This window comes from Lemur catta, chromosome 2 (assembly GCF_020740605.2).
Source record: "Lemur catta isolate mLemCat1 chromosome 2, mLemCat1.pri, whole genome shotgun sequence".
Taxonomy (NCBI): domain Eukaryota; kingdom Metazoa; phylum Chordata; class Mammalia; order Primates; family Lemuridae; genus Lemur; species Lemur catta.
Genome location: NC_059129.1, coordinates 115,006,875 through 115,034,481, shown reverse-complemented (window position 1 = coordinate 115,034,481; position 27,607 = coordinate 115,006,875). Strand labels below are relative to the sequence as shown.

Below are 27,607 nucleotides of genomic sequence, written 5' to 3'. Positions count from 1 at the left end.
TGGCCCCAGCTGCTCCCACTTCTTTTGGCTTCTGATTTAGAACACTAAATAAAGACAAATAATTAATCAGCCCACTGGAAAGAAAGTAAACAAATGTCATGTGATTTAGAGACTGAGGTTACAATAGTTTCGGTCACCAGAAAGTTATTGCCTATCTTCTTTCAGCCTTTTCTTGTGAATGACATAGATGAGATTAGAATCTAATCCTTTACTAAAATGATTTGTTCTGTAAAATTTGGATTCAGTCAAAAGGCCGCACTTAAGGATCTAGAAGGTCACGTATAGACTTAAGGCCACAGGTTCCCCAACCCTGGACACATACAGGACAATTAGACACTCATTTATGTGGTATCTATATCATAAAAGCAACAATTCTTTAGTGTAAATGTGTAGGCTATAATAACTAGTACTTTCTTAGGCAACTACTAGCTATTTGCATTTAGAGACAAAGGGGTGTAAGGATGATGTTTGGAAGTTTTGGGGAGTGATGACGGATACCTCTTCTCTTTCAGCTGCAAGTTACAGAAACCCAACTCAAGGTAGCCCAAATTAAGTAAACACCTGGCTGACATAATTGTGGAAATCAAGGTAGGAACCAGCACCAATTGATCCAGAGGTTCTATCTATCATGTGACCCAAATTCTGTCTCTTTTCTCTTGGCTTCATGGTCTCTTGGTTTGGCTTTATTTCCAACAAGGCACTATATTGGCACAGGTGTTGGCACTATAGGCATGCACAGCCCTCAAAGCTGAGGAAAGGGCTCCTCTGTCCCACCGCTGTCTCTGATTGGTCAGGTGTGGAGCATAAGCCCAGCCCTGAGAGAAACGGAAAGGCCAAGCCAGAACTATGTGAGCTGAAATTGGAAGACAGATGGTTCTCATAAGGAAATGTTAGTTCTGCTATCAAAGTAGATAGTAGACATCCATGACATGTATCCTCATGTTCGCAGTTTCTCCCTACCTCCCACACTTCACCCTGCTAACTTTAGTAGCACACTAGCAGTCAGAAAAAGGGGATGGGTGAAATTCTAACTGTCAAGAATACTGTGGCAGAAGCAGTTAATATTCACCAACCATTTGCGTGCTCATAAAATACATTTCTCGTCCTCCCTTGCAGTTAGTTCTCTGGGGCCCTGTGACTAGATCTGGCCAAACAGACTCTGAACCACAGCGACACGTGTCACTTCTGGGCCAAGGCAGTTAAAGACCATGTGCCTTCTCCATCTTCCACCTCCTTTATGGCAGTGACCTTGGAGGCTCTGTGGTCCAGATGGGATGGTTATCAGATGGAAGAGGACTCCCCAACCCAAATTGGACCCACACAAGCAAAAAATAAACTTTATTACATTAAGTTACTGAGACATGAGGACTTGCCTGTTGCAGCAGCAAGGGGTAATTACCCTAACCTAAAACATTACTATTTCTCAGAAAGCCCTGCAGAGAGATGGGAACTGGCAGTTAAAAAAAGCCTTACTTATGGATCTATTATAACATAGTCATTTCCTTTCTGACTTCTTTACATTGAAAGTTTCCTTTAAAAAGAGAGTAAAAAGCAGTTGTTTCGAGGTGTCCTACATGTGTGCTCATGACTAATTCGTTGACTATGTGTTTTCTTTATACACAGCACTTAAATTGGCATTTAGGGCATAATAGCAGAAACGACCCCCTAAAAAGGATGTTCTGCTTATGTTAAAATCATTTTTTGAGTCTTTATGAGAACCTTTCTAAAATGTGTTATTTCTCTTATCAATTGTTTCTTTTTAATTAATGATTTTTTGCTAGTGGAACACAATCATGAAAATCTACTATTTTTATATCTTTAGTAAGTGAAAAATTGACTGAACGAGTACTGACCTTTGGATTTTTTTGGCAGCCAGTCTTGAAAATAATTCTTTAATTATTTGCCCTTTGTATTTGCTTTTTTCCCCTAAAGTCTAGAGCAGGCAGAATCTAGTTCATTGAGGATTGTGACTACTTAAGTTCCTATTTAACTAATTTCATTGAAATAAGAAATTGAGGCATTGTCATTTTGGATGCCTCTTCATGATTGAGGGAAAGAGCAAATAAAAACATAATTCTTAAGAAATAAAAAGCCAATAAAAGATATTTTACGCTAAGAATGTTAGAAAAAGAGACATTGCCCCACGGCCTAACTAGCAAAAAAGTAATAAGAGATAACTCTTAGGCCCTAGTGTCTTTTCTCTCCAGTTTAATGGCCCTCCTGGTAATGTTTCTTAGCTACGGGTAGTATTCAAAATATTTTAGCTTACATCTCCCTATCCCAACCCCAAGAAGTCTTCTTTGATGAGAAAAGTCTAGAGATAATTTATTCATTCAACAAATACCGTGCTCCCATCATAAGAAACAAAAACTGTGCCCTGCGCTTCAGACAGCTGCAGCCCAGAGGAGCCCACAGTGCTCAGCAACCGTGGAGTGACAAGGACGAAGGGCTACGAAGCCACACAGCACACCCAGGAGCTGGAGAAGGCAGCCCCGAGGAAGAGATGTCTTAGTCTGGTGCTCAGGGATGCCTGGCCTGGTAAAAGTACAAAGGAAGGAGCTTCCAGGCTGAGAGCTCAGGCACAGACGGGAGGAGAGCGGAGGGGATTGGCTGGTTTCATTTCCTGTGTAATCAGGATATTCAGGAATCTATTTGGAGCCACTGGCAGTTTACCCAACATCTTTTCAAAAGATATGATTTTACAACCAAGTAACTTGTGCCTTATTTCTCAGAAGGACAGTTTACATATAATCTCCCTTGTTCTAAAAGGATTTTTACAAAAATACTTTGCATGTCTTTGTAGCTTACAAAGACATATGAAAGACAGAAGGACAGCATAAATTAAGAGTAGGTGATAAGGGAGACATGCTGTTTTTTTAAAAAACATAGTTACAACAGTTACATACTACTATGCCTATTTATTTAAATAGATGCATGTAGGCATAGAAAAAGACTGTAAAAATATTCTGGGTTTGTTTGGTGTTGGTTCTTTATTTTGTTTCAGCTTTTCTATATTGTCCAAATATTCTAAGATAAATATGAATTATTTTGCAATTATAAAGTCTTTTTTATAAAGTAGGTGAGAAAGGAGTAGGAATACACACACACACACACACAAATACATAAAGGCAAAAGCTCAAAACCATATTCCATAAAGTTAAATATACTTTTGATAAATGAGTCACAGATAGGGCTGAAGCTATCTAACAGCTACTGTGAAAAGGGAAACTTGATTAGCCACACGTTTCATACTGTTCAAAATTAAAAGAAACCATGTGTTCAGGAGAAACACTGACATTCCTGATAGTAATATCCAAAAAAGATCTCCCAAAGTTCTCCCTAAGACATTAAAAAATAACATACTCATAAAAATTACAAAAGTATCTTGACTTTCTATCTAACCAAACTTTTGATGGCCACTGACTATAATAGAATAAAAGAATAAAATACAAACAATTTTATATTTCATGTCACATGAATTGTTTGATTACTAGGTAACTATTTCAAAAGTGGTTTTATGTTGTGACTTTGTGATTCACGTACCCATTTAAGAATAAATAACAAGAGTGGGTTACACATCATTTCTCACTAGAGGACTTCATTTATTAACTGGAAAAAATTAAGTAATTTGCCCTGACATTGAAAAATTTAAACATGGAATTATCAATATATATTTGGTGTGCTGAGTTCAATGATTCAGACTGTATTTTCCAAGACAGTAGTGTTCAGTAGCCTCTTGTAGTACCCTGGGTTCAGAGTGGGCAAAGCTCGCCCTGAGTTGGTGCATGTCTGGGGCCCAAGGCATGTCTGCCATGACACAAAGCCATATTCAATGGCATTTGAGACCCAGCCATCGATGACTACAGAGGCAACGCCTTCCACATGGGGCACAGGGCTAGAAACCTCTCCTAGAAATCCCGGTCAGGGAAACACTAGAACTCCTCATGTAGGATCCTCCACAATCTAAGCCCCAAAGATTCTATCATTATATTCAACTTTTATGAAGATTTATCTACTCAGAGGATACTATTTTCCAGATGAGATCTTGGCACCAAGTTTAAATTTAAAATCCAATGTTTCAACTCAATAAGAATGTAGTGAACACCTACCATACTTAAGACATTCTGCTAGGTGCTATGGAGTATATGAAGACAAGAACACAAGCATGTGACTTTCAGACATAACAGTGATTTCTTTGCAAAATATAAGTGCCAAAAAAATTATCAGGCCCACACTGTGCTATGCTCAATGTTGGAGCTTCCAGATTCATATGAGGATCAGATGCAGAGACACGTGTTGCATGACCTTATGCTGAAGAACAGGATTAGTTCATTTTAAGAGCTCCCCAGAAGCAGAAAATCCCCACTGAGGTTTCAAGCAAAGCAGATTCCACTCCAACTGAAAGGAACAAGGAGGTAAATATTTTTATAAGCTGCACCCCCAGTAGATGCTGTTAGATATATCACAGTGGTTCTCAAAGCGGTTCTTACATCTGCACTCAGTTAGATGCAGGTAACTAAGGAGACAAAGACACCAGGAAGTGCTCTGGTCACACAGCTGGCTAGCACTGGGTTGGGATTGGAAGTCAGATTCTCAAAATTTGATGGCAACAGCACTAGTATCATCTGAGAACTTAGAAATGCAAGTCTCAGACTCCATCCAAGACCTATTCTGGGCTGGGGCCTAGCAATCTGTGTTATAAAAAACCTTTCCAGATGATTCTGATACATGCTAAAGTTTGAGAACCATTAATATACCATGACATAGAGGAGATTTTAGTTGAGACTTGATTTTCTGAACCTGTTCTGACGCTATACCTCAACACTAAAAACCAATTATACTATGGCTTCTAATCCCATATTCTTCTCCCCAACTCTTAGAAGAGTTCACTTTCACTTCTGAGAAGAAAAGCAAAAACCATTTTCTCCCTCACTGATCAGCATGTCAGCTTTTATCCTTAGAACCATGCCTACACGGAATTATCTGAAAAGATCTCAAAGATCTTTAATATTCCACCAACACATGAGAAAATAAACCACTGAAAATTTGTCAATGCCTTTTTTTTTTTTTTGCTTCGCTTTTCTGTGATTGAGTTACTGAAAACAATTCACAGAATTTTGTAATCCTGAGCTCTACGGACCTACAAGAGATCTACTAAAAAGGTCATAAACTCTAAGCAATTTGGTAAATGAAAAAAAGAACAAAAAGAATTCAAGCTACAACACGAATGCCAGTGGCCCAAGTGGCTTGTGATTAAAACATGACGTTGACTTTTCATGATTTTTACAGCTAATTAGAAAGACTTATCAGCATCCAAGAGAAGCCCCCCAGAGGAAACAGGGCTGCATGCAGTGATTAATGTTAACCAGTTTCCACTCCAAGTGGAAATCTACCACACTCCAAAGGTTCATGTATGGTAAAAAGGATGATGGCTTCCAAAAGAATAAACGGATCAGAGTTGAGGACATAATAAGGCCATATATGACACTCATTTGCTCACTTCTTCCATGCATCCTTCATGACCAGCTTAAGTCCCATCAACTCTGCAAAGCCTCCCTCACTGGCCTTTTATTTCCTACAATCCAAATCATGTGGTCTTCCAGGCATAGTATAGTCCTGAACTAGCATAGTCATTGGGAGTCAGACCAGTCACTTAGTAGATGTAGGGGGTTAGGAAATCTCTTAATCTCTCTATATCTCAGTTTCCCCATCTGTAAAAATATCATGAATAATACTAACATCATAGCAGTTGCTTTGTTTTGTTTTAATGATTAAATGAGATAACACATATCAGATGCCTATAAGTAAATGTTGAATAAATGGTGCTACTACATTGTCATTATTGTTCAGATTTGGTTTATGTGAGATGGTGTCACTAACTAGAATGTAGATTCCTGGAAAATAAGCAGTGTAGCTTTGTGACTTTTTTTATAAGAAAAGGAGGAAGGGGGAAAGGGAGGGAAGGAGAGAAAACCTTCAAAACTCTCCCACCAGTTGGCTAATTCCTGGAATTATGTTTATGGAGCTTTCTTTATTCCTTTATTTTAGTTTCTGATCTCATGAGTCCATCTGGTTTTGCAAACATCTCATCCCTTAGGATGAATGTGAGATCTGAAAGTCACTTTTCATTCAAATTTGGAGAAAGAAAATATGTAAGAGTACCAGGAATATGGGAGAGGGCAAAAAGATGAAAAACAAGAGAAGAGCGTGTCCATGAAGTAAAGACAGCCCTGGCGTACTTTCAAAGTTCTCGGAACTCTGACCACGTGCAGCAAACTGGAAGCTACTATGGGAACCAACTTGTCTCTTAATCCTGATATGGGGAGTCACAGAGAGAAAGCCAAATAAGTGAAAGTTCCTTAGTTCTCTGATGGGAAGCACCTCTCCATCACTGTCTCCAGACACCTCTTTCTTTTTCCTGCAGTTAGCTTCTATCCAGAGAACTCAGAAAAGGAAAGGTAGCCCAGGGCTACTACTTAATGTGTCATCTGTGTGTTTGATCTTATTTTGATTCACATCATTCTTCTGTTGAGGGACCCTTTATCTGCCCCAAACCCTCCCCAAAGGACCAATTAGAAAGTAGCTATATCTTAACTCCTCATTTGACTCTTCAAAAATAAAGGTGATTTTAATAAAGCATTTCTGACAGATCCTTTTTTGTTTCAATAAAATTAGTAAGAAACCTCCTTCATCTACAGAAACCAAAGGTATCACTTTGTCAATCTCTCACCTCCTGTCCACAGTTACAGCCCTCAAAAACAGAAGGAAAATTGTTCCTCCAAAGTCTCCAATAACCAGAGAAGATGATGCATCTGAAGGCTGGAAGGTCCTAGATGACAAGTTCAGAAAACAGAGACATCCAACTGGCAGCAGCACTGGAGAGTTTCCAACATGAAGCTATTAACAAAAGAGAGGTAAGGTAACAGGCAGCTTCACAGCTTGACGGCTATCTCTAAGTGCAGGGCTCAGACAAGGGTCTAAGACACTAAACCAGCAAGAATACAAGGTAGAATCCAATGTTAGAGTTTTGTTGTTTTGTTTGAGAAGTTTACTTCATTTAAGAAAAATAAAACTAGGTAGAAACCAGACATACCCAAATGATTATTGCTTTGGGGATATTTTCAGAATTCTCCCAAAAACAGTAAAAGTAAAGCAAGGTACAGTCAATAGATGTTTGGTATTTTGGTGGTTGTTCACAGCTCTGTTTCTTTGGTGTCATGGACAACATGACTGCTCCAAAGGAATTTCCTATCCCTGATTACAAAGTCCTAGGCCATTGGTCTACTGCTGCTTTAGCACGCTGCCTAACATCTGTAGCCTAGTTCAGCTGTGTTAGGGCAAAGCAAGGGAAGGGAGGAAGGTACCTTATTCACTGAACATCTTCTCAGTTTGGGGCTCATAGACCCCCTTTATTCTTTCAATCATCATGAAACCAAAATGATCAGATTTGCTCAGCTTGAAGGTGTATACCTTGATACCATAAATTATGATGACTCCAAGTTCTCACTCCCAAAATTAGCAGACTCTTTTCTTTTCCTGGAGTCACCTTCTCATGTATCCAAGAATCCCCAAATATGCTGACTGACCTCCTGAATTAGTCCTGGCCCATCTCATAGGCCAGAAACACTGATGGGCCTCAAGCCCACATAACTCCACAACTGTTGGCCCAGAGGTTGGTTCCACAGAAACCAATGCCAAGCTGCTATCATGGCCCACAATTCCTGGAGTACACCTGAACATGGTAGACCTGGAATACTGTCACTCAGAAAGAAGAAATAAGTCTTTTGGAGATTCACTTAAGTAAAATTGGAAAGAAAAGAAAAAGATGAAATGAAGAAAACCTTCCAGTCAAAATTCTAACAGATGTTTTTGTGGGACTTGACAAGGTGATTTTAAAATTTATAGGAAAATGCAGTGAGTTAAAAATAGCTAAGATACTCTCAAATAAAAAAGAAAAGGAATGAAAAGGAAAGGTAGGATGATTTGCTTATACAGGTATAAAATATCAAATCACATTCCAAAGTTATGGTGATTAAAATAGTGTGGTATTGGCACAAAAACGTACAATTATATTGATAGAATAAGAAAGCAAGCCCCCAAACAAACCCATGCATAAACTGGTCCTGATTTGTGCCAAAGGTGGCGCTGCAGAGCAGGGAGGCAGGATGACATTGGCCTCCCTGACCCACAGCACGTGCTAAAACCACTTCCAAGTGGGCCATAGATCTACACGTGAAAATCACAACAACAAACTTCCTAGAAAACATAGGAGATTATATATAACTTCATGATCCAGGTCAGGAAAATACAGTATTTCTTAAACAGGACACATAAAGTTCTTAGTATAAAGGAAAAAAAATGTTTAATTTAACTACAACGAAAATGAAAACTGCTTATCAGACAGTACTATTAAATGAGTAAAAAGCTACAAATGGAAGAAAGGGTCATATGCAGAATATTTTTTTAAAACTCCTAGGAAACAATTAAAAAAGGTAGGCAACCCAATAGAAAAATGAGCCAAAGACTTTAAAAGACACGTCACAAAGAAGAAATCCAAATGGCCTTTGAACATGTAAAGAAGTGCTCATCTGCCTTAGGAATCAGGAAAACAAAATAAAATTACAGGTAATAAGTGATGGTTACACAATTCTGTGGATATACCAAAACTATGGAATTGTACACTTTAAATGAATGAATTGTATAGCATGGAAATTACATCTCAGTAAAGCTGTTATTAAATTTCTTAAAAAACACAGGCAAAATTAGTGCACACCTACCAAAGTGACTAAAATTAAAAAGATCGTGTTGGTGAGAATGTGGAGCAATTAAAATTCTTAACCACTTCTGGTGGGAGTGTAAATTGGTAGAACTGCTTTGGAAAATAATTTGGCATAACCTGTTGAAGTAGGAAATATGGATATTTATGATCTAACAAGTCATCTCTGAGGTTTAAACCCAACCAAACACATGTATATATTTACCAAGACACATGTAAAAGAATGTTCACAGCAGTATTACTCATGAATGCCAAAAATTATAAATAACCTAAATGTCCATCTCACTAGAATTGATAAAAACTATAAACTATAGTAGATTCACACAGAACACTACACAGCAAAGAACATAAATAAACTTTAGCTAGATGCAACAATACAGATGAATCTTACAAAACTCATGAGCAATGTAAGCAACTAAACTATGTCTAAAGATGCCCTCTTAGGTAGTAAAACTATAAAGTCAAGGTATTGATTACATTCAGCAGGCACAGAGGTGACTGTATTTGGGAAGTGGCACTTTGGCAATATTGTATTCTATTTTTTGATCTAAATGGTGGTTACATGATATTTACTTTGTGATAATTTATTGAGCAATATACTTACCTCATATGCATTTTACTATATCTGATGTATTTTGCAAAATAATTCAAAAAAAAATAAAGTCATGAAAGAAGTTGTTCAGGCCCCCAGCATCCCAGTCCTTAAGCCATTCACCCTCATTTTTTACCATGGCTAGTGAAGCCAATGTCCTGGCTGTCTGGGTGCATGGCACTCAGCCAAGTCTCATCCCTGCTGTGCCTTGTGCCTTGCCCATTGCCCGGCCCTCAAGACAGGTCTAACAATTCATCTAGGGCTCACCAGCATCTCTAGGCAAGAGAATGGAGTATCCTGACTGCAAGATTGTAATTCAGTCCATGTTAGAGACTCCATGTTCATGCCTCCCCAGAATTCCTGTTAGAACCTGAACCCCCAATGGGACGATATTCAGAGGTGGACCTTTGAGAGGCGATTAGGCTTAGATGAGGTCATGAGTATGAAGACCCTCTGATGAGATTAGTGTCCCTATAAGAAGAGAAAAAGATTAGAGCTTTGTCCCTCTGCCCTCTTCTCTCTCCTCTGCTCTGTCTACATACATGCACCAAGGAAGGCCATGGGAGAACATAATCCGGAAGAGAGCCCTCACCAAGGACCCAACCATGCTGGCACCCTGATCTCAGATGTCCAGCCTCTAGAACGGTGAGAAATAAATGTTTGTTGTTTAAGCCACTCAGTCTATGGTATTCTGTTGTAACAGCCCAAACTGACCAAGACAGTCACATCCAAACAGCCAGGGCGAGATGAATTCTGGCCTCAGAGCAGCCTATCACACCGTGGCCTGGGGGTAGAGGCCAGCTTTGGTCCTGGCCTACAAAGTGAGTTTCTTCCAGAGAGCTTCTCTGCTCACCTACTTTTATATCTGGCCTTGAGCACTGCTCCCTCCAGCCCTCAAACAAGGGAAAGGGTCTGAACCCTACTAGGTTTCCCCAGGAAGCCTCCACTCCCATATAAACGTAAATGGCTGTGCAGGCACCCAGTCTTCCCAACTGGTCCAGCAGCATCTGAGCTCCCCCTGTCTACAGAGTCAGAGCACCTGTCTCAACGTTTCTTTTTCTACCCACAATAAAATAGGTACGATTATCTTCTTTGTACACATAAGAGACAACTCCAGAGAAACAAAGCAACTTGCTCATGACTACACAGCTAAAGAATAATAATAGCATAATTTCTGTTATCAGGTATTACCTATTGAATATTTGCTATGTGGCAGGCACTGTTGTAAACACTTTGCATGTATTCATTTTCTAATTCTTCCAACAACTCTGTGAGATAGGTACTTCTATTGCTCCCATTTCACAATTAAGAAAATTGAGGCACGGAGAGACTAAGTAATTTTCTCAAGGTGTTATAATTAGTGAACAGAGGAGTCAAGAAACGAACCAAGCTTGCCTGACCACAAACTTTAGCCAGCAGTTGCCCAGAATTAAAGGGTGAGTTATTTGATTGTCAAGTCTGGACTCTCCAGATGGATCAAGAGCAGGTCACTGTCAGTGGAGGAAACACAAAGGGGACATCCTACCTGTTGCCTGAAGGAACGCCTCCATGTGGCCATGGGACCAGTGACAGGAGTCGTGCAGCCTTCTCCCAGTGTCCAGGCTTGGGGACACTGCAATAGAACAAGATTATTTGACCAATTATCTTCTTTTCTTTACACTACTCTGGCTAACATACTCCATTTTTAGTAAGTAGTCTTGATGATCTTAAGATTTTACTTACTTAACAATTTTTAAAAAAGCTTCATATTCAGTTCTTTGGTTTTTTGTGCTACTTTTCATAAGCAATCAGTTCACATTTTCATGAGTGATCTCCAGCTTTAGGAACTACCCTTCTCTTTTCTCTCTCCTTCAGTATTGTCTTGGTCCTCTAGTATAAGCGATGTCTCTATACAGCTCCGCTGCTACGGATCTCAGCAATGAATCTGAATGTTCCTAGACTCAAGGCAGGAGCCCCATCCTTGTCTGGGGGATCAGCCTACACTTCTGAAGTTGAAGCAGTTTCTGTTCTAGTATCAAGTAATTAGAGCTCATTATTCTTTTTAACTATCCCTGTTCTGCACTGAAGGTACTAACTAAACAAACATAAAACTAGGCTGATAAACAAATGATTGAGAGATGGAACATAACATAAAAACCACCTCTAGTAGGAACAACTTACTATCATAGATCTTTAAAGGAAATAGTCACCTTAGGATAAAGACAGAGTTAACCACCAATTTAAAGGGATCATTAGCCCAGAAGCCTGGCACTCACTCCCCTGCTTCTGGGCCTAATTTACATGAATTTTTTTTTTTTGCCTCCACAAACCATGTTTCTGACCTGGTGTTTGCTCTCAAAATAGAATTTGCACTTTGTGGTTTATCGAATGTTACTATCTTGCCAGAAATTGTCACAGTTATTAAAACAATTTCAAAAGACTGTCCCTAATCTTCAATTTGACTGTTACTGTACCTTGGAGACAAATTAAGTTTTTCCTACGAGACTGCCTTTCCAGCTTCAGAATGCAAGTCAATCAGGAAATGTGACCTAATGGCTCCTGCCTCAATTTCCCTTATGCAGCCTCAATCCAGGAGCCCACAGCTCTGAGCTCCCCTGGCAGCCGTGTATTACATTCAACTAATTCCCATTTTGAGAATAGAAGACACTAATCCTTCTGGAGCTGTTTACAAGTTCTTAAAAGGGATCCACAGAGCTATAATTTAATCTAGGATATCAGTCAGCGCACAGACAGATTTGCAGAGACCCCTGGGCTGCCCTTAGACACACCAGAGGTCAAGGGTCCCAAATTGTTGCATGTGTCCTTTCTCCCTCCACCGCATGCCCACCTCTGCCCACCAGTCAGCGCCAGCATTCAGCCCTTGCCACCCCCTTCTCCCTCTCTCCCCGTGTGCTCACGAGCCCACCACCTCTCCTGACTCCTCCTCTCCGAAGGTTGACGACATCTAGCTCCTTCTCATCCACTGAGTAATGGCATCTGCAGGAATGCCATGTCAAATAATATTGCAGGACACAGCCAAGCAGCGGCATGGTGTTGCTCCCGAGGTCCCTCCTGGGCCCACCTCCATGTTCTGATCCAACATCCCCTCCCCGACTCCTACTCCTACATCTCCGACCTCAGTTCCACTCTGAGGACACATTCAAATCCAAGACCAGAAGCCTCGGATCCTCCCAGCTTTCTGCCCTGAGCAGTAAAAGCTTTTGCTCACCGATTGTTTATATTTCCTTGGCTTGGAGTGATTTCCAAAGTCATTAAGAACAACAACTTCTGTCTAGAGACCTTCGTCTCTCGGCTGGTGATCAGCAGCGGCGGCTTCACCTCCGAGCGTGATGGAAACAGACAATCTCAGACCCATCCGCGTTTCCACGATCCCCAGGGGATTCATAGGTACGTCCAAATTTGAAAAGCTCTGGTCTAGAGGACAGAAATGTCTGTTATAACACAGAGTTTGATTTATTCTTTTTTTAAATCTCCAACTGTTAAGACTTCTTTACAGCATCAAACAGAACTGTTACAGAAATATTTTCTTCATTTAAGTTCCATTGAATTTGATAATTAAAAATAAAAACTAACAAGATTTTTCCCACATTCTTAGGGAAATTTAGTATTTCTATACTATTTCCGCATACCACAAGGTTTAGCGTAGATATCTAAACCTTAACACATCTTCCCATATTAATTTATGCACAAAGCCCGCTGGGTCTCTAATTTATTTTTAACTAAAAATAACCTTTTCCTTTTTTTGTTATAAAAGAAAAACAGGTTTTTTAAATAGAAAAATCAGAAAATACATATCATTGGAATAAAAATAAATCAATAAATCAAAACTACTCAGAAATAACTATTGTAACACATTGGAGTAATACTTCCACGTATATGTAACATTATTATAAATAACAGATTACAACATGTGATCGCATGTTACATACCTTTCTTATTTATCCATTATGAAACATCCAATAAATATCAATTTTCAATATTATTTAATGGCCAAAGAGTATTGATTATTTAGGACATTAGCCAGTGTTTCACCAGGATCCATCTCTTTTTTTTTCCAAAGGCATTTTGGAAGTATCATAGGAAGTATATGCTCATTTTTCTTGAGCCTTGATTCAAGTGATTCTTTTATAAGGCAGTATTATTTATTCATTTAATTAATCTGTATCACCTTCAGTTAAGTTCACTAATCAAAAAAGAAACACATTTATGGGAAAGGTGTGTGAATTTTTATGCAGCTCTATAAATAGATAAAACCTGTCAACTAAGTAACAGCCTTTAATGGTCAGTAAGTAGATTGGCCTGTACGAATACTGCTGTTTTCCATGTGCTAGAATGATAAGTTATACACGTGTTCTTTCTTGTCCCAGGGAAATTTTTAACTCACTTTGGACCAAAGTCCTAAGTGTAGAAACTAAAACATGCTGAGATTAAGTTTGAAGTTGCCACAAAAGTATGGATTACCTATGTCCTGGTGATTATTAATCAATATTAATCTTTTCACACATATACACAAATATAGTAAACTATAGCAAGGTAAGGGAGAAAAATTATAAATAAAAGTTGAACAACCTTAAAATCCCTTATACGGGGCTATGGAACACAATACAAGCAATGAAACAAAGTATAAAGTTGTCGTGATACTAAAGGGCCCTCCCTCTTCATTAAGAACAAAATGGTTATTTTTCCATGACATGAACCATGTTTACTTTGCTCAGCTGAGGTTTTTTGGTTTGAATCAACAGAAAGGGATGCTGGCTACCTTAAGCAAATAAAAATGGAGTGTATTGTAGGCATATGGAATAGCAGGAGGAAAACAAAGCTGAAGAGCCAGGTCTTGGGCAGGATGTCATCCAGAGGCTTCAGGATCTAGGTGGCAAATTGTCCTTTCAACTACTGTGATAGAACAAATGAGCTTCAGTCTCTGTCACAGAGTGTCCACTTGGCACCATTTTGGTTACATGCCAACTCCTTGGAGGAGCCACTGGAGGAGGAAGGGCTGGAAGGACTGTGAGTGAGAGTGCCACCAAACTGCAGGCTTCTAACAAGGAGGGTGCCATTACCAAACAAAGGAGAAATCGGTATCTGCACAGGTAAGACCAACAACTGTTCACAACGGCCACTATTTTCTAAGTGTTATCACTGAGCTCTGGTTAAGGTAGCAAGAAGGATGCTGGCATATTCAAATGTTTACAGGTGTCACTAACTAAGAGAATTGACTGATCCTTAGTTCATGCTGAGAATTGTCAAGCAAGCAGAAAATAAGGAAGCCCGTGAATTAAAACAACAATTTGCTGATAGGTGCAATAAATGTTTTAGAGACAGCATGCCTTTTTCGCTTAAATAAACAATTGATTAATCTTGATAACAAAAGTTTTAGAACTCTGTTAATGACTTTAGTTATCATCTTTGCTAGCACACAACAGTTGTAATATATGTGGTATCTTGTTTTGAGTTTGGAGCCACATTTGTCAAATCTTAATGTCCATATAAACCACCTGGGCATCTTGTTAACAAGCAGGTCCTGATGTGGCAGGGCTGAGTGGGGCCTGAGAATCAGCATTTTTAAGAAGCTCTGGGGTGATGCTGATGATGCTGCTCTCCAGACAACACTCTGAATAGCAGATCTGTGATTGTGCGGATCTGTGATTGTCCCTTTACCTCATACAGTCCCCTCATGCAGCCACTGTACTTCTCACCAGCATTTCCGGTAACAAAAGGACACTTACCTTTTGGCATCTCTTAGAAAGTTTTGGTGGGGAAGGAGGTTGAAACTGCCCACTACGATGACTTTTGTGGATTTTCTTTATCCAAGTGATCCCATGTCCCTGAGCACAAGAACTACATAAAGCATTTGTTCTCTCATCTGAAAGCAAACAAGTAGTCTATGTTTCATCCTCAAAATGCCGCTAGACTCAGAAATCTAATATATGGACTTACCCCCCAGTCCTTCAAACGGGGCATTATCTGTCATCAGAGTTGGGAGATTCATTTCTCAGTCAAAAGAAAAAAGGAGAAACTTTGCAACTAAGCTATTGTGTGCCTGCTGGACAGAGCCCAGGCCTTGTCCTTACCTCTGGCAGTGACTAGCCACATCCTGTGAGCAGGGCCAACCCAGACTCTCTGGGTGCTGTGATGCTCTTTGATCTGCACCTTGTCACAGATGCTCTGAGTGACAGAAGCGATTGTGAATGGCCTATTCTCTCTGGAGAGAGGCAGAGGGGACAATGCTCTTAGAGTGCTCTTGGTCTCTCTTGCCTAAACGAGAGATGGGCGGACATCACAACCCCTCTGGGCTTTCACCTCTCTGGTGGAGGAGCCACAGAGCCAGTGATAAGATAAAAGTTTAAAAGAAACAGCAGATGCCAGATTCTAAGGCAAAACAGTATTTTTAGAGGCTGTAATAGAGTAGTTAATCTTAGGAGAAAACAATTCCTCAGTGTTTACATTTGAATTCTTGACCCAAGTTTCTGAATTTAAGTGTAATAGTATAAAAACACTGCAACCAGGTCTAGGTCAGGTCTACAGCATGAAGAAAGGATGGAGAAAACAGAACCTACTCCTGAAAAGTTACAGTGGTGCTTTTTAAATAACTCCATAGGGCTTATATAATCTTTCCCTGGTTCCTGATGATCTTTGTCAGTTCATTTTCACTACGATGCTGGAGTGTGGAGGACTTGTCAAAACATCGTGGTCACTAGAAACAGTTCTTAACACGTTCCCATTGACTGTGATGTTTTCCTTCCTTTCCTCCAGATAAATCCTCTGAATATTTTCTCAGAGCTATTTTTAGACATGACAACATGCAGTTTCATATCAATGGAAGCCTTAGAGTTTTGAGAGAGGAGGATTTAATTCGATACAACCAGACATTATGATTAGGTTTTAATAACAGCAAGATGAATAGGGCTTATTCAGGGTCCTTATCCTGGAGAAACCTATCATCTGGAGGAGATGAAAGCTAACAGCTATTGAGAGTAGAGCCTAAAGGTCAGAAGCACAGGTCTCATCAGCCAGATGTGGGTTCAAATCCTGCCTCCAACATTACTCACCATTAAACAGCTCCAGTTGCTTAAGCTCTGTGAATTTCAGTTTCCTCACCTGTAAAATAAATATAACAATTTCTACAACATAAAATGGGTTTGGAAATTAAACATCACATAGAAAGCACAATGTCAGATATTTAGCATATACTAGCGATTATTAACATAAGTACTGCAGCTAATTGAATCTGCTCACTCCCAGCCTCCACCTTCTGTCCACTAACTGCTTTTCGTACTGTTCATGTTTTGTTCTGCTAATGAAACCTGCCATAGATACTCCTTTTAGCCAATGATGCCTGGTGCAAAAAATATTGGGAGAATAAGGAGGAGCATCCTGAATAGTGCGATTTGCTCTTGGTTTGTACCACCCCTGGGATCTTTCTGGGTCCAGGATCTTAGAAGAAAACAGAAGCAAAAATCTAGTAACTAACTCAATTTATAGCAGAGCTATTATTTGTCTGTCCTTGGCCATCAACAGGGAGACTGAGCATTCCAATAAAGAGAGCAAAGGAACCAATTTGTTCTTCCATTCAGTTTCTTGAAGGGCACAAGAGAATAACCTCAAGACCGAGGCAGGCTCTTAGGTGTATGTGAGGTGCAGTAACCAGCTCAGTCACGTCCACGAGCCCTGTCCTTTTGCCATACCTCTGGGGAGACGGAGCTGCCTAGCTAAGCCCCTCAATCATTGCCTGCCCTTTAGCAAAGATGGTCTAATAGAAGACTTTGAAGACCAAGGCAACAGGGAGGTAATCTCTTAGGCCATTAGGTCCTGACCTGGGTTCCCTGAGTTCCACTACTGTCAAAACACTAAAACCATCTCACGTGCAGATGGTGGGTTTGACTGACTGAAGGCAATAGTGTAGATGACACACTTTCTGTGGTTTTCTGAGGACTAATTGCTGCCGAGGCAGAAGCATTTTAGCTATTTTAATTGTTACCAAACCTATTACAAAGCTGCTGGTGTCAGTGAATTTTAAGAAACTTGCTTAACCAAGCCTGTTTGGTTCATTGGATAGTATGATTTCTCCAGAATTACAGTGTTCAGAGCTCTGACTTATATTCAACACTGACCAAAAAGCCACCGATCCCTACCCAGTGGGGTACTCCAAGCTTCTCCAGAGATCCCCTAATATAGCAGCTAATAGAATCAGGGCCTCCACCCAGGTATTCCAATATACTTCACCAATACCCTCTTCAAACAGTATCTGATTTTTCCCTACCGCAGAAGATAAGTCACCTCAAAGATAACCTGAGACATAAGAATTAATTTCCAGCATCAGAAATTCAAGATGACCCTAGACACCATCAGACAGTAACCTGTGGAGCCACCTTTACTTCTTGCCATAAAGGACTGGAGAAAGGAAAGAGGGAGAGAGGAGAGCTGCAGAGGCTTTTTAACTTTGGACACTCCCCAAAACTCCTAGGGCTTTGCTTAGGCTGCTTTTCAAAGGAAAAACAATGCACAGAACAAGTTTATTACTTAATGAGTCTCTGCAAAGAAATAATTGTCACTTAGAAAAGGAAGAAACCTACAAAGGGCATAAGCTTAGGGTTCCTTTGATAAAACTGCACCTGAGTTCACTGGATAGAAGGACGCTGATCCCTTCCACAGCTCCTGCACCATGAAAGACTCAGTGGGCCTGACTCAGGGCTCCTATCTCACCAGACACAGCTTTGGGGCCAGGTGCAGGCGCATAGAAGTGAAAGCCTCATTATCTCTGCTCCTTGCTCCCTATCTTCTGTGGATAAAAAAGGGCTCCAGCCCCCGGCTATCAGGCCAGAGTCCCTTCACACATGCACATTCAACTGCACATCGGAGTCTGCATTCCTTCCCCAAGCACAGCTTCCTCTGAAGTAAACGGCACACTTTGCCTCGAGGAGGATGGTGACATCTGTCCCGAAGCAATAGCCCCACAGCAGCCTGTACTGCCTCCCAACTCACACACCTTGACCGTATCTTCACTCGATTGGAAACCACTCTACAAACCAGAAAGGAATCAAGTAGCCCAGGAAATAAGCCTCAGCTGACCCCAGAGGTGGCGGATCAGGCGTCTACAAAAGGAGTCGTATTCTTTGCTTAGTTATGCACCTAAGAGAGGCTACTGCTTCTGGCTAGGTGCTGGGAAAATTTAAGACAGGATTTCAAAACTGACAGGAAATACATTTACTTTTTATCCTTCCCTATTGGGCCCAATAGCCTCCCCACATGTCTGCAGTGGAAGCTTTGAAATCAAATAAAAGGGCTTCTTGGGCAACATCTTGGACAATTCAGCTCCTTACCATAATTCAACTCCTTAGCTTTAGGCTCTAGGTTTTCTCTTCTTTGTCTTTATAACCCTTATAAATTTTTCAAAATGCATTTATACACATCATCTCAATAGAGTCTCATTCCAAGGGACATATCTAAGGAAAGATTATTATTCTTATGTTAACAGTGAGAAATAAGACACAGATGAATTTAGAGCTGTCCTGGTAGGGCTGGGATGGCCTCTAACTCCTGGTCCTTTGTTCTTGCCTTTGTTCCACATGGGTGCTGCAATGATGGCTCACTTTGGGACCATTCTATACTGTTTGGCACTGAGCTAAGCCAGCTGTGACAGTGGGCGTCACAGGGCAGGGAGCTGGGGGCTGAGGGACCCGCTGGGAGGGAGGAGAGAAGGAAACTTTTCATTGGGCGCACACTTTTGAACTGGTTTGAATTTGAAACCATGCACATTTATTGTCTACTCAAAAAAATTTAAGTGAAAATTTAAAAAACGAACTGTAGCACTTTATTAAACACTGAGGAAGCATGAAAAAGATGGTTGTAGAACTTTATAGGAGGAAACATGAACATTTAAAGAAAACGGTTTAGGCATGAAAAGAAATCATATACACTAAAGGAGAAAAACTTCAGTTCCTTTAAGATTGAATGTCATTAACCTACCTGCCTCCCCTACTGTTCCCAACCTCACTCAGTGTCTCATTCAGACAACAATATATTGAAAGTGATATAGTCTTGCTTTTTGTTTGGCTTTGCTTTTATTTTTTTTTTTAAGTGCCAGAGCTTGAGAATCAGAATAAAGGTGATTTTTTAAAAAAACAATTTAACAAAAATTAGTTTAGCCAAAGACTATGTATAGCTCTTCGGCCTAAGAAAGGCACCTTTTATTCATCTGTTGTGCCCACAGCGGTTGGCGGTTGGCATATGCCAGGCGAGAAGTAAATGGTGAAGGAGAAGCAGGCAGGGAGTGAGACAGGGGAAGGGACCCGACGGACCACAAACAAGGGCTAGAGGATTCCATCCCGCCCATTAGTCACAGGTTCTTAAAAGGTTATCAGCAGAGGGTGATTCAAAAAGGGCTGGTTGCTTTTAATAGGCCCCTTCAAGGAGAGATGGGAAAGAGAAGTGCCAGCGGTTCTGAGCCACTGTCTTGCAGGGAGCGCTCTGTGTCTTAGCAGACAGCACAGCGGGCTCCAAGGCGAAGTTCTCAAACAGACAACAGTGCTTGACTCACGAACCATTTTTTATCTGTGACAGATTCCTTGAGGTCGATCAGTAAAATATTCTTTGTGAATATCACTAGGGTTTCAAACTCATGACACTTCAACAGCTCATTTGTCTTGGCGTGGAGAAGCTGCTCCCTGAGACAGTGTTTCTGTTTTTCCTTGGAGATAAGGACAAACACGAGCTGGCAGCCCACAATCTTTATTTTCATCAGCTTGCTCTTCCGCAGGCCTCCACCGTCAGCACTGTGTGAAGAGCGAAGTCAATAAAAATCATCTCCCTCGGTGCAGGAGGCCAACTCGAGACTGTTTCTTGGCTCTGGGGCAAGTATCTGTCAGTCTGGGTCAGGGAGGTTTCTGCTGCATTTATCTGGGAAATCTCTTACACAGTATAACTGGGGATCTAAGGAGGCTTCAGAGATGGAGAAACTGAGGCTCCAGGCAGCCTCGACTATGTGGTTCGCCCAGCACAGAAGAGGTCACTAACTGAGACCTAGAACCAAAGAAGAAACGGACCCTAGAGCAAAGGCAAAGACAAACTCCCTGTCCATAGGCACTTAGGCGTTATGTCAAGGAAGTCAAGCACTTCAGCCTAGGACAACATTTTGAAAGAAGTTAAAATTTCCTGAAGAGCCTTGACATCACCACAGGGGAGGGAACATCACAGGGAGTGAGCTGCTCCCAGGGTCAAGTCCAGATTCCATAGCACAGTAACAAGTCCCTTATGATCTGGCCCTCATGGCATCCCTAGCTTCATTGCTCCTCTTCAGCCAGCACGTATAGCTCCTGGCATACCAGCCACTTGAATGGTTACCCAAATACGCTTTTCCCAATGCTGTTTCCTCTTCATGAAATCTGCCTCCCTCCCCTCACCCCCAACATTATTTAGCAACTTTTAGTCCGCCTTCAGGAGTTGGTTTAGATGTGATCTTCTCTCCGATGTTTTTCTTGACCCGATCTTCTCCCACATCTATGTTTTAAAATGTAGGCTTTATTATTATTCAGGTATGGTGAGACCAACAGATTAGAGGACAAGTGCCATTGAAAAGATAGTTTGTTCCTTGCAGTTCCCACGAGGAGGGCACATGCCCATGGCACCATGGAGGGCATCAGGCAGGACCATGGGAGTCCCAGGGTGTTTCGGGAGGCAAGGGGAGTGAGGGGGAAATGTGGGCAAGAGCCTTTATCGTGGTCTCCATAGGGACAGGTAAGGCTGGGTAAGTAGGCATAGGATTAGCTAGTTGGGATAATTTCAGCAGGCTCTGGGGTGTAGGGGCTGACCCTAGTGGCCTGGTACCTGGCCCTACAGTGATTAGGTCGGGGAAATAGTGACCTGTATAGAGGAGGTGATGGGGTATGTGGGCTCTAGTCTGGTTAGTTTATATAAAAGACACACTCAAAGGCAGGTGAATCCTTTATCTCTAGAAATTGGCTGGCCCTGGGAAAAGCAGCAAAACCCCAGATGTCAAAATATCAGAATCATGTTTTTAATGCACTCTGCCACTGTCGAAGTGGTTAGGTGCTGCTCTGATCCTCACCCTGGGCTCACCCTAGAGGAAGACTGACCACACTATTTTAATTGACTACTTACCTCTTTGTTTCCCACCACCCCCAACCTCCAGATCATAAGCTCATTGAAAACAGGGACTCTGTCTTATTTGTTGTTGAGAGTGGCAACAAATCACATGGAGATGCACTTAGGCTCCAAGGCCTAGCTCTGGGTCTGATACATGAGCTGATGTCTCCTCCTGTAGGGCAGGAGGGAGTCTCCTGGGGCACTTACACCTGGTGGAAATGGGTCAGGTCTTCCCCAAGAGCCCGACTCATGACACAGCACCATAGTTTTGCCCCTCTTTTCTGAGGAACCCACCTACCACCATGAAGGGTCTTCTCCTTGGGTTCAGAAAGCCAGACTGGAGGCAAAAGCAAGGTTCTACTCTGTTCAGGTTCTTGAACTATTTCTCAAAAACTGAAAAGAAAACAAGCTAATAAATGCAAGATCAAAAACTATTTTATTCGTTATGTTGCTCCAAAAGATAAGACTGTAGAATTAAATGTCAAGGGACCTCATGACATTCCTGGCAGCATTTCTGCATGGTTTTTAACCAGTCAGTGTAATCCAAATTAGTAGGAGCTTCAGAAAAGGCTTTTGGCTGGTCCACAGCTGGAAAGAGGTTGTCATGAACTCTGCCAAATGCATATGAATATATAAAAAGGGGGACGGAGGGAAATTGGGATTTTTTTTTTTGGCCCAGCATTTTTTTAATAAATGAAAAAACAAACGAAACCCCAGATTTAATTAAAATTTTCCTCATATTCTGGCCTCCCCTGTAATTTTTATGTTGTTGCCCAAAAGCTATTATGTAGTTATTTAAATAAGAGAAAGGAAGGGGGATCATTTTTAATTTTAAAGGATAAAGAGAGGAGAGGAAAACCCTTTGGTTTTTTCTTTGTCCACATCCTGAGCCCAAACAGTAGTGGCCTGTGTATTTCTTTAGCAGGTTTTTCTTAGAGGCAACTAATAACAGCTTATCAGTTTCTTTAAGTCCTTCCTAACTCTTTGATGTAGCACACACTAACTTATACAACAAACACAGTACTTCCACCTATCCAATTCACATAGAAACACGTCACCCAAGGCCAGTGTTCTCAGCAGCTTCAAGTGGGACAATGGAGTAATTTCATCTCATTAAGTAATTCTAGTATAAGTTTCTTGTAATAAACTTGGAATTGCCTGATCCAGTCTCATGAGTACTGGGTCATGTCACTTCTCTTTGCCAAACACACATATCATGCAGAGGGGGAAAAAATGCCACAGACAGAATCTTAGAATTACACAGTGTATCTTAATCAGTGGTTATCTGTCCCATACAAGGATCTTCCACTCTTCACATAAGCAGCCTGCCTGTTCCCGCAGTGCTCTCTGTATCTCGCTGCACTTGATACATTGCCAGAATCATCTATCTCTACAACTGCTGAAGGTTCCAAGCTTCTTCAGGGCAGGGGTTATCATTCCCTATCTTTGACCCTGTAAGTGCCTAGCATGCCAGAGTGGACTAAATGTGTGTTGAATGAATGGATAGATGAGTAACATGTCTCCCATCTGTCTCTACTCTTCCATTCCCACTCTAGGTTCATATTCTCACCTGGACCATTCATTCACCTCCTGGCCTGTCTCAAATACATCCTACAGCCCTTTGCCAGAATCACATTTCTAAAACATCACTCCCTGTTCTCAAATCTTTAGTCTCATGCTCACTTTCCATTGTCTACAATTACTGCTACAAATTCCTTGGACTGACATGCCTTGGACTGACTTTCACAATCTGACCTCAGCCTACCTTTTCCAAGATTCTCTCCCACCATCAAACACACAGACCTCCCTCCAGTTAGTCTGGTGCACCTATCATCTCCTGACCTTGACTTGCACGTTGTCACATCTGAACTTTCCTCCCACTGTTCCTACACACCCCAACCTTGAATGCGTGTCTTTCCCCTCTCTACTTAACTGAATTTTTAAAAATTTCTAATGGTCCAGCTTAAACACCACATCTTCTGTGAAATCTTTATTAAATATCCCACTCTAAAGAAAATTACCCTACTTTCGAACTCTACTGAGGCTTCTCCTGAGTACCTACTTCATCCTGCCTTGTATTAACTAGCTTTTTGCACACAGGCCTCATCACCCCAACCAGACTGTAAATTCCTTAGGGGTTATTTACACCCATGTGTGGAACTCCCCTATGTATCAACCAATCAAACAATCACCAATAGATAAGCCTTACAACATGTATTGCAGGAAAAAGGTAGTATAATATATAACTAATACAGAGGAACAACAGTTGCCATCAAAATAAAATAGAAAAAAATAGCACTTTTGGGAATCCAAAAAATATATAAAGAGAGAAAAAAATAAAAATAATAAATTAACTAGAATATTGATTTGCCTGTTTCAACATCAATGATAAAGCATATCAGGTAAAGTGGTTCTTTTCAACCAGATGTTATAGCTCCCTGTTGGGTGCTGGTTTTAGAAAAGCTGCTCAGCCTGAGGCTCAAGCTACTGGTAATCTCTGCATCAGAAATGTGGAGTGGTTTACTTAGTGCCCTGTATATGACAGTGGATGTGTTGCCATATCCAGTGCAACGACAGATTCAGGCAATAATGATGGCAATCTGGTGATGGCTCAATCAACAGCTTGATTCTAGTTGGTATCATCAGAGAATAAGACTTTACAATGGATATCTACATAAGTGATCCAGATAGTTCTATCAGCAGCTACAATTTGTTCCACTGTTCAAAGCTCCTGTGAAAGGGTGTCTTTAATCCACCAATCTGTAGTTTCCCAAGTGGCAGATCAAGCCATAGATCATTAGTAACAACCTAACAATCAGTAAAAACATAACAAGGTTCATCAAGAGAGTATCGGCTGGAACTATGAGAACAGCATTGAGTTCTATCCACTGTGCAGACCAACTACATCCATTTTCAGTTCTGCATACCTGGCACTGAGGTTGAGCAGCCATAGCAATTCATTCACACTCCACTGGTTTTCAGCTTAGCCAATCTGTTAATGAAATAGGCAACAGGCATTTAGAGGAATATCCTAAATGCAACCTATGTTTTTAAACCCTCTAAATGTAACCTTTATGAAATGAAGGTGCCACTGAGGCAAGGGCTTTGTTTCAGGCAGTGGTCCAAGGTGCCACTGGGGCTGAGCCTACTGCATCTTGCCTATAACAATTCTATTTCACAAGCCAGGCTTGTTGGACCTTCCCACCTTGGATGTCATCCATCTGTTTGACCCACCCCAAAAAGGAAATAGCAGGCTGGACAGCTCAGGTGTTCAGTTTTGACAAGAACCCAGTAGAATGTTAACACACAGGTTTTCAGAAGAGGTGTACCTAGCCATGTCAAGGAGTCCAGGCATCCAAAACTCCAAGGGTACCTCTGGATGGGGATGGAGGGGCTGCCTCCATTTACCAGGGCTCTCACCAGCAAAACCATTAGTCATTGGAGATTCATTAGGGTTGTGTGGCCTCAAAGATACTAGCACTTATCTAAATGGGGCTCTTTCTGGTTAGAAGAATCCCCTCTGGCACTTATGAAGCAGGAAAGTTCAAGCATATAACAGGTCAATTCCTACTATATATTCAGATGCAGAAGGAACAATAATACATTGAATTGGTTCAATGGGCAATATTCACAAGGTCATGTTAGCTTCCCTTTCTTACTCTGAACCTTGCCCAGACCCCATCAGTTGAATTTCAGTGTCCCCTTTCCCCACAGGACTAAGATCTTGAAGTGGGCACCTATATCCAACAGAGCCATAAAAGTTTGCGTCTGTCCCTTTCTTCCCCAAAGTCTCCCAGCATAACTCAGATGGGCACATTTGGCCTTTCGTCCTCCTTTGGGACAAGGAGACCTTGGCCCCATCCCCAGCCATCGTTCTCCTTAAAGAAGCTGACATCAGGTTAAAGAGGGAGGGAGAAAGCGAGGGTGGGGGTGGGGACTCCATGCTAGTATGCAAGCTTTACATCTACTTTTAATTTTGAGTAGTATGGTAGCTGCTTGCAGCTTGAACAAATGAAATTCCAATGATTTTGGTCCCAAAAGCAAAGCAAGACCATCTGACTATCTATTTTAGCTTTGGGGACCCCTCTGACTCAGCAGCCATGGACACATTGCCTTCAGGCTGGGGCCACGAGTTTGTACACTTTGGCTGACTCTAGCTTGACTCACAGATTGACATTTTTTTAGGAGTTCATCTTAATTAGCAGTATCTGCCCCATTACCAAGAAATATCTCTTAAGTTCTTGCCTCATTTTAACATAAAAGAACACTTTTCTAAGGTGGTGAGGCTCACTGCAAGAATTCATCTAGAATTCTCTGGGCCAGTTTCTCATTCTCCAGTGGGCCACCTTTACCGGCATACTGAACTCAATCCAGGGCAGTAAAGAACCGAATACTCGTCAATACCTCATCATCCCTTCCTACAGGATCTTGTTTCAGGGTTATTTCCTTGAGAGGCCAAAGCTCCCAGATAGCAGCCAAAACCTTTGAAGAAAAATCCTTTACTGTTATCTCTGAATGGATTTAAGGTTGGCAGCACAGACTGCCAGGAGGGGCTGAGCCACAAAATAGCCCAATTGTTGCCATTCTTCCTTAACAAGTATTGTGCCATATCTCCCAAGCAAAACAGCCAAAGTTCTAATAATTCACCTAGTTTCTGCCTACAAAGGTTGCAAATTTCCCTCTTTTGTGCTTAGTGTATGTGTGTCTATGTGACTATCACCTAAACAGAACTTGTAGCCCACCCAGGATGTATTTTAATACTAATTGTTACAGTGAGATGGACTCAAAGCTACCTGGCAGATTGGTGAGGAAACTCCTCTCCCCCACCCATAAAAGGGTTAGCCAAAACCAAGGGACCATTTGGTAGCTCTCTCTGGACCTATCTTCCTGAGACTTGGTCTGCAACCATTGCCTCATTTGCTCCTCATTAACAGGCAATAAAGTTGAGGACCATGTATCACAAGGCAGACCTTGAAATTTGGTCAATATGTTTGCTAAAAATTCCTATGGACTTCCTTCAAATCCCATTAATGGGCCACAAAGCCCTCATCCTCTTCCAGAAAGCCATGTCTCTGGCAGCATCCCATCCTCATTACCAAAAACTGTCAAGAACTGTAAAGGGTCTGAGAATTTTGCTGTATGGCAAACTAAGTTATTCTGCCACTTTCATGGACACTAGTAGAAGATGTGAGACTCCTGGGTCACATCTCATACAAAGAACTTTATTATTCACGGTACAGCAAGCAGCATGATAATCGGCATATTTTTAATCAGTTCTTCCTTATACCCAAGTCCCAGAGGAGTGACCTGGATGGGCCTCGATGGGTGCCTGTACCTACAGTGGGTTGCATTACATGGAAGGAACCTTGAGCTTAGGGAACCCAAATCTTTTATAATGGGCAGTAAGCATGCCTTTTACTCTGGATGTAAGACACCATTTTCCAAGGCAGTATGCTAACTTGACCTCTGCTGCAGAGTAAAGGGGGAGGGGGAGATAAGGGAGGGGAAGACACTATCTCTATTTTCCAAGGTTGCTCAGTATACAAACATCCTCAAAAAGGCAGTCCAGGACAAAGGAAGTCCAGTGCCTTGATTAGAAAGACATACAGAAATGCAAGAGATCTATGGATAATTGCTTCTCAATGGGTATAAATTGTAAAAAAAAAAAAAAAAATTGAAAAAAATGCACAAGAAGTTTTGCTGTTTGTGCTGGAATAACTCAGATTTGTGGTAAAATAGTCCAGGATTTATACACAAATAGTAAGGGACTCTTAACAGATTTTTAAAGCTTCCCAATAACAACTCTGATCATCTTGATCCTCTTCACCAACTTACAACACATTAGATAAAATATTTTGGCAATCCATCAAAGCACGACTCCAATATCATAAGTATCATTTACATTTTCAGTTTTAATTTTCTCCTCAGCCTTTTTTTTCTTTTCTTTTAATTTGACTAACTTCACACATAAGTTCCGCTAATCTTCACTGCTGAATGTTAGTCAAAATAGAGTTCTTCTGATAAATCCTCCAGAGAGAGTTAGGGGGCCTTGATTAAAGGAGAGATTTTAAAGTCAGAGAGGTCAAAGCAGATTCCTTTTTGGGCAGTTCAGTTTGGCATGACCCCAACATGATTAT

General features: G+C 41.1%; 1 long non-coding RNA gene across 1 annotated transcript in view; it reads right to left on the bottom strand.

Moving 5' to 3' along the window:
• LOC123632237 overlaps nucleotides 1-12,601 on the bottom strand; it is a 62,188-nt gene extending 49,587 nt beyond the window's left edge. The window contains exons 1-2 of the long non-coding RNA XR_006733307.1: nucleotides 12,577-12,601; nucleotides 10,894-10,980 (exon numbers count right to left, since the gene is read on the bottom strand). This is a non-coding gene — a long non-coding RNA (uncharacterized LOC123632237). The remainder of the gene's footprint in view (nucleotides 1-10,893; nucleotides 10,981-12,576) is intronic.
• Nucleotides 12,602-27,607: the final 15,006 nt, after the last annotated feature.